The sequence below is a fragment of the Protopterus annectens genome, chromosome 6.part0 (assembly GCF_019279795.1).
Source record: "Protopterus annectens isolate FY-2018-M chromosome 6.part0, PAN1.0, whole genome shotgun sequence".
NCBI classification, from domain to species: Eukaryota; Metazoa; Chordata; order Ceratodontiformes; family Protopteridae; genus Protopterus; species Protopterus annectens.
In genome coordinates this window covers 97216328-97222387 of record NC_056737.1, presented here as the reverse complement: position 1 = coordinate 97222387, position 6060 = coordinate 97216328, and the positions used below count along the sequence as shown (strand labels likewise).

Here is a 6060-nt window from a genome sequence, read left to right as displayed (position 1 = left end):
TGCCTACGCATGTTATTACACTCCGCCTGTGACATGTCACCTACATACACATTTTACAGTGGCACACACATTACACACACACAGCGGAACACACGACAACCTCACCTCACACATACACATATTGCCGCCATGGCTCTCAACCTTCTATTTCCAAAATGAGGAACACACACATTAGTAATGTGGAACAAATGGGCATAATGTGGAACACATACTAATGGCATAGTAACAACTTCAGCTAAGTAGGACATAGGATGGTTAAAATATGCTGATTTACTTACAATGAAGAACCTTTAATGAATTACTATGATTAATTTCTATTTACCAGGATGTCATTTAAATACATTCCTAACAATGGATGTTTGACAGACATTTTCAATGTGGAACTTTGAGGAACTGCGAGGAATATGAACTGTTTTAGACCCCAAATGAGGTACGTTCCTCATAATGACGTACACTTCACTGGTATGCTTGCCGCTTTCGCACCGACGGTTGCACACAATACCTACATTGGCCGCATCGCCGGCAGCGGCATGTATCTCCGCACTCATATCCTATGGATATGACACGCACATATCCCGTTACTGTACCGTGGACTGGTGATCATCCCGACATGTGGATATGTATTGATGCAGGTTGACATTTCCATGGCTGGCGTTACCTGCTCTGCCCACCCTCCCGGATGATCGGGTTGTCGGTCACTATGTTTACTATGTGGAGATTTCGCGTCTTACTTATCTGTGAACTTGCATCCCTGGGTTCCATATTAACCTGTTGTACTTTATATCTGTGTATGCGTACATATATTTCTACATGTGTACTGATATCTATTTCCGTATCTGTGTATGTGGTCGACTTGCGGCGATAGTGGCAGCATACGGCTATGCCGTGTGCTGTAGAACCGGCGTGCGGTGAGGTGTTGGCGTTCCATGCTCTGCTGGCTATTGGGTGTGCAGTGTTTGGGCGGTGCCTTTGTTGGAGTCACACATAGGTCCGGCCATACGGTACACATTACGGGCGGACATGTTTGTGTGGCGTTCATTTCACTGTGTGTGCAGGTAAGGAGGTGTCAGTCCATGGGGCCTACACTGTCAAAGTATGTGCTATGCGTTCCCTCTTTGCCAGGCGTGGGCATATTGGGCGCCTCCGTCTACTTACTGGGGCTGGCACAGCGTGTTCATGGCGCTGAGCGCCCTGTGCCTGTGCTTGCCTTGGCAGTTGTGGCGGGCTTGGTGGCCCTACACCATTATGTCCCTGCAGCAGCTGTTTCCGCAGAATCATATTGTGTAGCATACAACATACTATGAATATGTGGGCACATGTGCCTGGAGAGTACTGCAAGGCTCCACCGGATGTATCCAAGCACCGGAACCGTGATTTCAACATCCCAAACACACGCTCTATGATTATTCTGGTTTGTGCGTGTGCCTCATTATGGCATTCTTGCATGTGTGTGTGTGCATTTCTGATGGGTGTCATCAGCCACGGCTCCAGTGCATAGCCAGCATCCCCCACAAGGTGACCTTGTGTGATGTCCCCTGGCGAATACCTGATACAGCTGTGAGGCATGCCAGATATGGGAGTCGTGGAAGCTTCCAGGGCTGCCAGCACACACATCCATGATAATGCCCTGCGCGATTGCACACGACCTGGCAATTGATGGAGGGTATCCCTTGCGGTTTATGTAGCGTCTACCCTGCTCCCCGGGCGGTGACTTGATTTCTATGTGCGTACAGTCGATCGCACCCAGTACCTCCGGGTATTGTGCCACACGGTGGAAGCGGCGCATATTGCTAGCCAACTCCTCCTGAGATCTGGGGAAGTTTATATACTCATGGGCATGTCGTAACATGGCATCCAGGAACTGGTGTAGTACCCTAGATGCTGATGCCTGTGAGATACCCATTATATCCCCGGTTGGCCATTGAAAGGTACCTGTAGCCAGTATTCGCAAGCTCACACATACCTTTGTGTCCACTGGGATGGGCTCCTTTCTGTTGTCTCTTGTTCTCAGGCATGGCCGGCACAGCTCCACTATTTGCTGTAACGTGTCCCTGTCCACCCTGTAGCGCTCTACTATCTCCAGGTCTTGCAGCCCCTGGTAGGTCACCCTTGGTCTGAACACTCTCCTTCTCCTGTGAGGCCTACGGTAGTTGTCGGCACCGTCCTCCGCAACTCCGTCTGTCTCTGCCACATACCTATGCATCACGGCCACGGCGGCACCCACCATATACATATTAAAAGTTCCCCATGTGTTTACACCCTATGGTGCGGTGTTTGGGAAATCGCTGTGTGTTGTGTGCATTCACACTTTATACTGTTGTGCTGTATACCCGGTGATGTCATTGGGTGTGTCTGTGCAGCCGTATCCATGGATTATTTTCGGTGTTTTACGGTTGCAACTGCAACGGTATTGCCTTTAGTGTTACATTACAGTTGCCTACATTGGCTTAGCTTTGCATCTTACATTACTGCATCCTGCAGGCACATGGCATATGATGCATTTTATCTGCAACCGCAGTTATGCTACCTCTGTACTTGGCTGTGCTATTTCGGTTCTTTGTTCTTTGTATTTCTACTACATCCCTACTATCTTTGCATTCATATGCCTCCCTTTCCCGTTATGCAGGAGTCTGCATACAGAGTTGTCGGCTGCCGCTTGCCCTTCCTGGATTGATTGGTGTTGATTGCTCATTACGGCTCCAATTACACTGCTTCCGCATTTCCTCATATTCTCCACATTACCTTCCTATATCCGTGGTTGTTGACGGGGAGGCCGTCACATGACTGGGTTGGGGAACATAGTCATCCTCGTGCACATGCATCTGTGCGCGCATTATGTACTCTCAGCGCATCTATTTCCTCACACGCTGGTCCTGCTGCTGTGATGTGCATTGTACAGCCCAGGTTTGCTGGCCTCCAATATGCTTCCTCCTACAGTGGCACACCCCTCTGCGATTGACATGTATCTCGTGTAGGCCACTCCTCAGTGTAGTACCGCTGCACCGTTTGCTCCATCCTTACACCGGCGCCAGCTTTGCGATTCACTATTATCTGCCTCATTTGCATGGCATTGACTGCTAATACATGGTTACGACGCCGAACACTGCCACCACTCCTTGACAACCCTTGCGCTGGGGTTGAGGCTTTCCATACATACTATGGTGTGTGGTGGCTGTACAGCTGATGTGTATTATACAGCTCTTTTAGGACATTGTCATATTATTTCATTGCTTTGCACCTTCTGTACACATATCCGGGGGTTCTGCTGTGGTTTCTACGCATGACATTTTGTCATTATTTACAGTTTGTGCATGTTTTCTTTGGACATTCTCGGTGCCTTTCGCCTTTGGCATATTGCACCTGTATGATACCTGACGTTGACAGCCTTCCGTTACTCCTTGGTCATGTTTGGGTAAATGTAAACCGTTTTTTTTTGGTTTACATTGCCGCGTCTCTTACGCTTACGCATGCCCCACTTCGTGAATCGCTATTTGCCTTCATTTGCATGGTGCAATACCGCACACAGTGTGATTAGCATACCTACGCCGGGGGCAGCGCAGGTCCGGCGCACGCCGGTAGTGCACGTGGGATTGCTTCATACCTGAATCGCTCGGTGGCCATATTTGGCTTTATAACGCCAACGCTATGCTGGCGCCTGGCGCAAGGTTCATGAATCCCGGGGAATGTCTATAATTGTTAAAGAATCTATTCCAACACTGATTGATTACTTGATATTAAATTTACAACATAAAGTTTCTGATAAAGGTAAACTTTCATACATACATAAAGTTATCAGACAAGAAACTTTTTACAGTGTAGATTCATACTGGAATTATTTCACTTCTATTAATGGGGACCCACCAAATCAACAAGATAAACAATATATATTGGAATCTGCTTATAGAACTACGTCTTCCATTGTCTGGAGACTTTATACATGGAAATTTTTACATAGATCTTTTTATACAACTTTGATGATGAATAAAATACATAATAAAGATAATCTATGTAAGAGATGTAATGTAGAAATTAATGCTGACTGGGCTCATATGTTTTATGACTGTATAAAATTGAAAGAATACTGGAAGTCAATTAATGAATTTTTGCAGGCTCTTTTTACAGATAATTTCATTATTTCTAAATCTCTTATATTATTCAACACACCTGTACCTCAAAGTGTTAAAAGGTTAAGCTTCCCTTGTTATGGTCTATTCTAGCAGTGGCTAGGAAAATAATAACTAGAAATTGGATTTCAGATACACCTCCTTCGTTCAATGAATTTAAAATGTTATGAATATAGTGTGCCATATGGAAATAAACACAATTAGGACTAGAACAAATAGAAAAACATCTTATTTTATTGTATGGGATAATTTACAAAATTTGTTAAAAAAATTTTAATTTCAATAGCATGGTATTTTAGTTTAATTAATTGATCTGATTGTAGTGGATGTCTTTGTAAATACTTTAGTTGTTTTGTTGAATATTATAATAATACCTATTTTTAATTACTTGTATAAAATTGTTATGATATTTCTCTTATATGTTAAAACAATAAACCTGTTTTGAAAAAAAAAAAAAAGAAATGACTTCTTTAATTTAACTCAATTAATTTATTTTATTTATAAAGTCTACAAGAGGTGCTGATGTTGATTAAAAAAAAAAAACTTGTTCTGCTATGTATTTGAGTTTGCTTATTTATGAGAGAAAGGATCATGACTGCATCCTGGGCAAAATCCTAATCACCCCAGGAGAAATACAAAGCTGTTATTTTACTAGCTGATTAATCTCCTTCCTGTTTACGCATTTATTAATTTTAATTTAAATTGCTGAATGGGATAGAATATTGATCTATATGTCCTTATTTAGACCAGGGCAATAACAAACACAATAGAATGTGAAGAATAAAACTTATTATGAAAAGAAAAGAAGAAATGCAGTATAACAATAGTATTCTGCAACAACCCAACAAATTGAATGATGTTCACTTTGGCAAATTTAATAAATCAGATAACCAAGTTGAAGTGTGAGAAACACCAAGTTTGACACACTAGGGTTGTAACATAAAATAATGTATTAGTCAAATGAAAGCAGTTAAATAAAGTTTATCTGAATAAAGCATTTTTTTTTTTGTTGTTGTTGTTACAACCCTGGTGTGTCCAGCTTGGTGCTTCCCACACTTCGACTTAACAAGCAAAGAGTATAAATATAATGTTTGGCTGAACTGAAAGATTGTAGGTTTACTACATACAATACACATAATTTGTGAAGGAAGGGGAATGAGATGGCGGGGGTGAAAATCTTATGGAAATTGAGAGAGAAACAGAGTTTTGTTAGACAGCAAGAATTAGACTACTGGGATCACAATTACGGTGTAGAAAGAAGTAGTAATGTGTTATGCTAGAATGGAGGAAGGCTTAAGTGGCTGCATTATTATGCAAGTAGTTTTATTTGGCCTGTTTGTGTAAGTGATCTTTTGGCTTTGATAGGAACAGAGAAGCTTTTAAATGAAGGGGCATGGAAGACCACATTTTAGGTGCAAGTATAGAGAGGGCATACTTGGTGGAGTGTTATCTTGAGCAAGGTAGATTTATGCTAGAGTTATGTGCTGGGAGGGACCTTACATTGTAGAGAATAGTCACGTGATCTTTTAGAGAACAAAACACTGTTTTTATTTATTTATTTTCAGTTTGATGACCGGGGAGGTCCACTGGGCTCAAGGAGCCCGTTTTCAGTGGAGGCCCGGGGAGAAAAGCTCCATATTACATAGTAAAAATAGTACAATTAAGCAAATGTAATATTATATAGTAGAACTAAGCAAAGTATAACAGCAAAATAGATGAATATACATTACATACTTACATAATGACAGATTATAGAAGAAGTAGTAGTACAGGGCTTAAGTTGTACAGAGGATGAAAATCATCAGTGAATGGTATACAAACTAACATTTGTAAGATGGCAGTAAATAAATTAATCCCAGGAAAGGGGAGAATAAGGTGGAAAGTACATTAAGTACAATAAGTGCATTCATGTAATAAGAAGGTTAGGTAGGTAGAG

At 42.0% G+C, this 6060-nt stretch overlaps 1 protein-coding gene across 1 annotated transcript in view; it reads right to left on the bottom strand.

Moving 5' to 3' along the window:
- LOC122803773 (steroid hormone receptor ERR2-like) overlaps positions 1 to 6060 on the bottom strand; it is a 383659-nt gene that overhangs the window by 273142 nt on the left and 104457 nt on the right. The window lies entirely within an intron of this gene.